The sequence below is a fragment of the Cyanistes caeruleus genome, chromosome 14, assembly GCF_971803275.1.
Source record: "Cyanistes caeruleus chromosome 14, bCyaCae1.hap1.1, whole genome shotgun sequence".
In the NCBI taxonomy this organism is placed as follows: Eukaryota; Metazoa; Chordata; class Aves; order Passeriformes; family Paridae; genus Cyanistes; species Cyanistes caeruleus.
The window spans coordinates 93,006-101,614 of NC_141714.1; the positions used below are offsets into that span (position 1 = coordinate 93,006).

Here is an 8,609-nt window from a genome sequence, read left to right on the forward strand (position 1 = left end):
CCCATGCGTGGCAGTCAAGGCTAAAGGGTAGCAAATGGCTACATCAGGAAGTGAGAGATGGAAGCTTTTGGAGATGGAAGCTTTACCTCTAAATGTAGAAAAGAAAGAGAAGTGGAGGGGGAAATGGTGGGACTCTGGCTCTGTTCTAACTGGCGAAGATTTTCTTCTCTTCTTTTCTGTCGTGCTAACCCAAGTTTTGTTGTTTGAAAGGAGGTTTAGCAAAATATCCATCGTCTTCTCCACTGCTGAAACACTGAACAACACCTGGGCAGGCTGAGAATGCAGAGCAAAACCTGCAAATATCTACTGCTGATCGTGATCCTGGGGAATGCAGCTAAAGCCAGCCAAAAGCAATTTCTGGAAAGTCAAGCCTGCTTTACGTTTTCTGGAGTTTGCTTGTGCCAACTTCACCAGTCATTTCTAAAAAAGGAAAAGAAACTCCAAGCAAAAGAGAGAAAAACACAAAGAAACCAACCCAAAGAAACCAATCAAACAAACAGATAAAACACCCCCAATCAAACCAAAGGCAATGAGAAGTTAGGACTAGTTGTAAGGATATCACAGCAGGCGAATGGCTGCTTCCTACTTGGATCACCATCCAAAGCCACCTAGAACAACTTCTCCAAAACATATCCAACAGGACAAATGGAAAAAGTGATCCATGGCAGCTCTGCATTGTGGTGAAGGATGAGCATGCAGTGGTCCAGATGCAGCATTGCCCACCCTCCAGGCTGCTGTTTGCTCTGCTGAAAGACTCTTGCAGGACTCTTGTGGCCCCTCTCCATGCAATGGAAATCCTTGCCACAGCTCTCAGTTGAGGCACTGGCATTTCCAGAGCCAGATTCAGGCACAATCCTACTGCCTGCTGAGCATCTGGGAAAGGTGCTGAGCATCTTCAGGCCTAGAAGCACAAAAGAGCTCAGGCTCTCCCCGAACTGGGTTTTCAGGGCAGCTTTCCATATCTCTGCAAGATTTCTTCATCCCTCAACACGTCTGACTTTATTATGTCCAACGATGCATTTGGGTTTCTTCCGTCCTCTTGTGTGCCCGTGAGTAAGCTTCCACGTGGATGAAGGAGATTGTGTACAGGACAATTGATTGCGGCATTGCCATTTGGCTTCACTGTCACTCAGTTGAACACGGTCCTTATCTAAGAAGGACTTCCAAGAAATGGGTAGGAGTTTTGGCTGTGAGAGGAGCAGAAAGCACATTTTCTACAGCAAATTGCTAGCTGATGCACTTTCCTCCCTGCCAAAATAGTGATTGCCATTCATCTTCCTGGGAAGAATGTAAAGACCCATTCAGAGATGCCAGGTTCAGCTGGCCTGTGGCTTTGTGTGCCTCATTTCACATGTCCAATTTCAAGGGCCACTAAAAGAGGCTCATGTTTGCCTTGCTACCCACAAGTGCTGTAGGTATTTCCAGGAGAAGAGGGAAAACATCGCTGTCCTGTGGTGTGGTAGAAATGCCACCACAACTGTGATTGTGTGAGCAAAGCCAGCCAGTGCTTTTTGGGGCAGCAGCAGCAGCTGAGAGTGTGGCAGAGCGGTTGTGATACTCTTTTTAGAGTCCTGCAAACATTGTTCCCGAAACAACCCACAGCTTTGCAAATGTGCCCGAAGAAAATGCAAAGAGAACTGGGGTGTGAAAATCAAAGACTGTTTATCTGTAGAAGAAAAGGAACAAGAATGAACTACACCACATATTTACACTGTAAGAATATTGGTAACAACAACAACAACAACAACCACAACAACAACAACAAACTATAGAACCTATTTACCTGAGAACAGCTCTAACAAAACTCTATGAAACGTATTTACAGACAACTTAAACAAGCTCTAAAACCTCTATCCTGAACACAACAACTGTAAAACGTATGTACAGCAGGGTGGCATCTGTGTCTGTGATGTCCCTAAGTCCTGGAAGAAAAACAAGTAGCACGGTCAGTGCAGTCAGGCACGGAAGGGTGTTCCATGTGCTGCCGGGCTGGGACACTGGCCCAGTGGGACTCTGCTGCCAGAAGGGAGCCTGGCTGGGGGCTGTGGCCCAGGCACTGGAACAGGGCTTGTGTGGCCCACAGGAAGCCCAGGCCAGGCCAGGGATGGCCAGCAGAATCCAGTGCATGGGCTAGCGTGTCCCTGAGCAGGAAGTGCCCAGCCCGGCCCCAGGCTGGCAGCAGGGGCCCCACTCTGCCTGTGGGGAGCACCTGCCTGTTCTGCTGCTGGCATCGGTCTTCATCCCAAGACCATGTCTTCCTCCTTGTCTTTTAGATCAATATCCATCTCTTCAACATAATCTTTCGTTTCCACCTCCATCTCTTCCTCTGTCTCGTACATATCCACATCCATCTCTTGCTCTCCAGTATCCTCTCCGTCCACTTCCATGGCTTCTTCTCTATCAGTCTGTGTATCGACGTCCGTCTCCTCCTCTCCGTCTGTGCCAGCCTGCAGAGGTAGCAAAATTTCCCAGCCTGTCCCACAGAGCTCCAGCCCAGCCAGGCAGCTGCGGGGTGTCCGCCTCCGTGGAATAGTACCATACCTCTTTTGGAACAAATGCAGACATCCTGCAGGGATGGAGAGCAAAATCCAAGCGATGGGGAGCTTTGGGGACTGCTGGGGGAATCAGGGAGCAGGTGGCAACAAGGTGACAGGGGTAGGCTTGGAGCAGGGTGAATGAAGAGCGTGCTGGCACAAGGAGCCAAGGGTTGTGTTGTGGCCGTTGCTGGATGCTGGAAGTTCTAGCTGGAGCGTGCACTGTGACATCACCGCCAGGAGTTCAGGCCCAGGCTGAAGTGGACAACGGAGACCGTAGAATGAATGATGGAATCCCTGGGTGCTTGGGCTTGGAAGGGACCCTAAAGACCATCTTGTTCCAAGCGGAGCGATCTTCCCCTAGAATAGGTTGCTCAGAGCCCCGCTCCCAGCTGGCCTTGGATGTTGCCAAGGATGGAGCATCCCCAGCCTCTGTGCACAGCCTGGGCCAGTGGCCCAGCAGCCGGAGTGGAAAAGAGCAGCTTCATTAGATCCAACTTCAAGCTCACTCCTGCAGTTGAAAGGCTTCTCCTCCCTGTGCCCATCTTTCCTAGAGCTGCAGGGAGGCCTCGCCAGCCCCCTTCTCTTTCCAGGCTGAGCATCCCCAGCCCCACACGGACAGCAGTCCGATGCGTGGCAGTCAAGGCTAAAGGGTAGCAAATGGCTACATCAGGAAGTGAGAGATGGAAGCTTTTGGAGATGGAAGCTTTACCTCTAAATGTAGAAAAGAAAGAGAAGTGGAGGGGGAAATGGTGGGACTCTGGCTCTGTTCTAACTGGCGAAGATTTTCTTCTCTTCTTTTCTGTCGTGCTAACCCAAGTTTTGTTGTTTGAAAGGAGGTTTAGCAAAATATCCATCGTCTTCTCCACTGCTGAAACACTGAACAACACCTGGGCAGGCTGAGGATGCAGAGCAAAACCTGCAAATGTCTACTGCTGATCGTGATCCTGGGGAATGCAGCTAAAGCCAGCCAAAAGCAATTTCTGGAAAGTCAAGCCTGCTTTACGTTTTCTGGAGTTTGCTTGTGCCAACTTCACCAGTCATTTCTAAAAAAGGAAAAGAAACTCCAAGCAAAACAGAGAAAAACACAAAGAAACCAACCCAAAGAAACCAATCAAACAAACAGATAAAACACCCCCAATCAAACCAAAGGCAATGAGAAGTTAGGACTAGTTGTAAGGATATCACAGCAGGCGAATGGCTGCTTCCTACTTGGATCACCATCCAAAGCCACCTAGAACAACTTCTCCAAAACATATCCAACAGGACAAATGGAAAAAGTGATCCATGGCAGCTCTGCATTGTGGTGAAGGATGAGCATGCAGTGGTCCAGATGCAGCATTGCCCACCCTCCAGGCTGCTGTTTGCTCTGCTGAAAGACTCTTGCAGGACTCTTGTGGCCCCTCTCCATGCAATGGAAATCCTTGCCACAGCTCTCAGTTGAGGCACTGGCATTTCCAGAGCCAGATTCAGGCACAATCCTACTGCCTGCTGAGCATCTGGGAAAGGTGCTGAGCATCTTCAGGCCTAGAAGCACAAAAGAGCTCAGGCTCTCCCCGAACTGGGTTTTCAGGGCAGCTTTCCGTATCTCTGCAAGATTTCTTCATCCCTCAACACGTCTGACTTTATTATGTCCAACGATGCATTTGGGTTTCTTCCGTCCTCTTGTGTGCCCGTGAGTAAGCTTCCACGTGGATGAAGGAGATTGTGTACAGGACAATTGATTGCGGCATTGCCATTTGGCTTCACTGTCACTCAGTTGAACACGGTCCTTATCTAAGAAGGACTTCCAAGAAATGGGTAGGAGTTTTGGCTGTGAGAGGAGCAGAAAGCACATTTTCTACAGCAAATTGCTAGCTGATGCACTTTCCTCCCTGCCAAAATAGTGATTGCCATTCATCTTCCTGGGAAGAATGTAAAGACCCATTCAGAGATGCCAGGTTCAGCTGGCCTGTGGCTTTGTGTGCCTCATTTCACATGTCCAATTTCAAGGGCCACTAAAAGAGGCTCATGTTTGCCTTGCTACCCACAAGTGCTGTAGGTATTTCCAGGAGAAGAGGGAAAACATCGCTGTCCTGTGGTGTGGTAGAAATGCCACCACAACTGTGATTGTGTGAGCAAAGCCAGCCAGTGCTTTTTGGGGCAGCAGCAGCAGCTGAGAGTGTGGCAGAGCGGTTGTGATACTCTTTTTAGAGTCCTGCAAACATTGTTCCCGAAACAACCCACAGCTTTGCAAATGTGCCCGAAGAAAATGCAAAGAGAACTGGGGTGTGAAAATCAAAGACTGTTTATCTGTAGAAGAAAAGGAACAAGAATGAACTACACCACATATTTACACTGTAAGAATATTGGTAACAACAACAACAACAACAACCACAACAACAACAACAAACTATAGAACCTATTTACCTGAGAACAGCTCTAACAAAACTCTATGAAACGTATTTACAGACAACTTAAACAAGCTCTAAAACCTCTATCCTGAACACAACAACTGTAAAACGTATGTACAGCAGGGTGGCATCTGTGTCTGTGATGTCCCTAAGTCCTGGAAGAAAAACAAGTAGCACGGTCAGTGCAGTCAGGCACGGAAGGGTGTTCCATGTGCTGCCGGGCTGGGACACTGGCCCAGTGGGACTCTGCTGCCAGAAGGGAGCCTGGCTGGGGGCTGTGGCCCAGGCACTGGAACAGGGCTTGTGTGGCCCACAGCAAGCCCAGGCCAGGCCAGGGATGGCCAGCAGAATCCAGTGCATGGGCTAGCGTGTCCCTGAGCAGGAAGTGCCCAGCCCGGCCCCAGGCTGGCAGCAGGGGCCCCACTCTGCCTGTGGGGAGCACCTGCCTGTTCTGCTGCTGGCATCGGTCTTCATCCCAAGACCATGTCTTCCTCCTTGTCTTTTAGATCAATATCCATCTCTTCAACATAATCTTTCGTTTCCACCTCCATCTCTTCCTCTGTCTCGTACATATCCACATCCATCTCTTGCTCTCCAGTATCCTCTCCGTCCACTTCCATGGCTTCTTCTCTATCAGTCTGTGTATCGACGTCCGTCTCCTCCTCTCCGTCTGTGCCAGCCTGCAGAGGTAGCAAAATTTCCCAGCCTGTCCCACAGAGCTCCAGCCCAGCCAGGCAGCTGCGGGGTGTCCGCCTCCGTGGAATAGTACCATACCTCTTTTGGAACAAATGCAGACATCCTGCAGGGATGGAGAGCAAAATCCAAGCAATGGGGAGCTTTGGGGACTGCTGGGGGAATCAGGGAGCAGGTGGCAAGAAGGTGACAGGGGTAGGCTTGGAGCAGGGTGAATGAAGAGCGTGCTGGCACAAGGAGCCAAGGGTTGTGTTGTGGCCGTTGCTGGATGCTGGAAGTTCTAGCTGGAGCGTGCACTGTGACATCACCGCCAGGAGTTCAGGCCCAGGCTGAAGTGGACAACGGAGACCGTAGAATGAATGATGGAATCCCTGGGTGCTTGGGCTTGGAAGGGACCCTAAAGACCATCTTGTTCCAAGCGGAGCGATCTTCCCCTAGAATAGGTTGCTCAGAGCCCCGCTCCCAGCTGGCCTTGGATGTTGCCAAGGATGGAGCATCCCCAGCCTCTGTGCACAGCCTGGGCCAGTGGCCCAGCAGCCGGAGTGGAAAAGAGCAGCTTCATTAGATCCAACTTCAAGCTCACTCCTGCAGTTGAAAGGCTTCTCCTCCCTGTGCCCATCTTTCCTAGAGCTGCAGGGAGGCCTCGCCAGCCCCCTTCTCTTTCCAGGCTGAGCATCCCCAGCCCCACACGGACAGCAGTCCGATGCGTGGCAGTCAAGGCTAAAGGGTAGCAAATGGCTACATCAGGAAGTGAGAGATGGAAGCTTTTGGAGATGGAAGCTTTACCTCTAAATGTAGAAAAGAAAGAGAAGTGGAGGGGGAAATGGTGGGACTCTGGCTCTGTTCTAACTGGCGAAGATTTTCTTCTCTTCTTTTCTGTCGTGCTAACCCAAGTTTTGTTGTTTGAAAGGAGGTTTAGCAAAATATCCATCGTCTTCTCCACTGCTGAAACACTGAACAACACCTGGGCAGGCTGAGGATGCAGAGCAAAACCTGCAAATGTCTACTGCTGATCGTGATCCTGGGGAATGCAGCTAAAGCCAGCCAAAAGCAATTTCTGGAAAGTCAAGCCTGCTTTACGTTTTCTGGAGTTTGCTTGTGCCAACTTCACCAGTCATTTCTAAAAAAGGAAAAGAAACTCCAAGCAAAAGAGAGAAAAACACAAAGAAACCAACCCAAAGAAACCAATCAAACAAACAGATAAAACACCCCCAATCAAACCAAAGGCAATGAGAAGTTAGGACTAGTTGTAAGGATATCACAGCAGGCGAATGGCTGCTTCCTACTTGGATCACCATCCAAAGCCACCTAGAACAACTTCTCCAAAACGTATCCAACTGGACAAATGGAAAAAGTGATCCATGGCAGCTCTGCATTGTGGTGAAGGATGAGCATGCAGTGGTCCAGATGCAGCATTACCCACCCTCCAGGCTGCTGTTTGCTCTGCTGAAAGACTCTTGCAGGACTCTTGTGGCCCCTCTCCATGCAATGGAAATCCTTGCCACAGCTCTCAGTTGAGGCACTGGCATTTCCAGAGCCAGATTCAGGCACAATCCTACTGCCTGCTGAGCATCTGGGAAAGGTGCTGAGCATCTTCAGGCCTAGAAGCACAAAAGAGCTCAGGCTCTCCCTGAACTGGGTTTTCAGGGCAGCTTTCCATATCTCTGCAAGATTTCTTCATCCCTCAACACGTCTGACTTTATTATGTCCAACGATGCATTTGGGTTTCTTCCGTCCTCTTGTGTGCTCGTGAGTAACCTTCCACGTGGATGAAGGAGATTGTGTACAGGACAATTGATTGCGGCATTGCCATTTGGCTTCACTGTCACTCAGTTGAACACGGTCCTTATCTAAGAAGGACTTCCAAGAAATGGGTAGGAGTTTTGGCTGTGAGAGGAGCAGAAAGCACATTTTCTACAGCAAATTGCTAGCTGATGCACTTTCCTCCCTGCCAAAATAGTGATTGCCAGTCATCTTCCTGGGAAGAATGTAAAGACCCATTCAGAGATGCCAGGTTCAGCTGGCCTGTGGCTTTGTGTGCCTCATTTCACATGTCCAATTTCAAGGGCCACTAAAAGAGGCTCATGTTTGCCTTGCTACCCACAAGTGCTGTAGGTATTTCCAGGAGAAGAGGGAAAACATCGCTGTCCTGTGGTGTGGTAGAAATGCCACCACAACTGTGATTGTGTGAGCAAAGCCAGCCAGTGCTTTTTGGGGCAGCAGCAGCAGCTGAGAGTGTGGCAGAGCGGTTGTGATACTCTTTTTAGAGTCCTGCAAACATTGTTCCCGAAACAACCCACAGCTTTGCAAACATGACCGAAGAAAATGCAAAGAGAACTGGGGTGTGAAAATCAAAGACTGTTTATCTGTGGAAGAAAAGGAACAAGAATGAACTACACCACATATTTACACTGTAAGAATATTGGTAACAACAACAACAACAACAACAACAACAAACTATAGAACCTATTTACCTGAGAACAGCTCTAACAAAACTCTATGAAACGTATTTACAGACAACTTAAACAAGCTCTAAAACCTCTATCCTGAACACAACAACTGTAAAACGTATGTACAGCAGGGTGGCATCTGTGTCTGTGATGTCCCTAAGTCCTGGAAGAAAAACAAGTAGCACGGTCAGTGCAGTCAGGCACGGAAGGGTGTTCCATGTGCTGCCGGGCTGGGACACTGGCCCAGTGGGACTCTGCTGCCAGAAGGGAGCCTGGCTGGGGGCTGTGGCCCAGGCACTGGAACAGGGCTTGTGTGGCCCACAGGAAGCCCAGGCCAGGCCAGGGATGGCCAGCAGAATCCAGTGCATGGGCTAGCGTGTCCCTGAGCAGGAAGTGCCCAGCCCGGCCCCAGGCTGGCAGCAGGGGCCCCACTCTGCCTGTGGGGAGCACCTGCCTGTTCTGCTGCTGGCATCGGTCTTCATCCCAAGACCATGTCTTCCTCCTTGTCTTTTAGATCAATATCCATCTCTTCAACATAA

At 49.8% G+C, this 8,609-nt stretch overlaps 1 long non-coding RNA gene across 1 annotated transcript; it reads right to left on the minus strand.

Annotated features, from left to right (window-relative positions):
- Window positions 1-159: 159 nt before the first annotated feature.
- Window positions 160-8,233, minus strand: LOC147650467 (uncharacterized). Its single transcript, XR_015276226.1, has 5 exons — window positions 5,702-8,233; window positions 5,374-5,607; window positions 2,542-5,082; window positions 2,214-2,447; window positions 160-1,922 (listed from the first exon to the last, which is right to left on the minus strand). It is a non-coding gene; the product is annotated as an uncharacterized LOC147650467 (long non-coding RNA).
- Window positions 8,234-8,609: the final 376 nt, after the last annotated feature.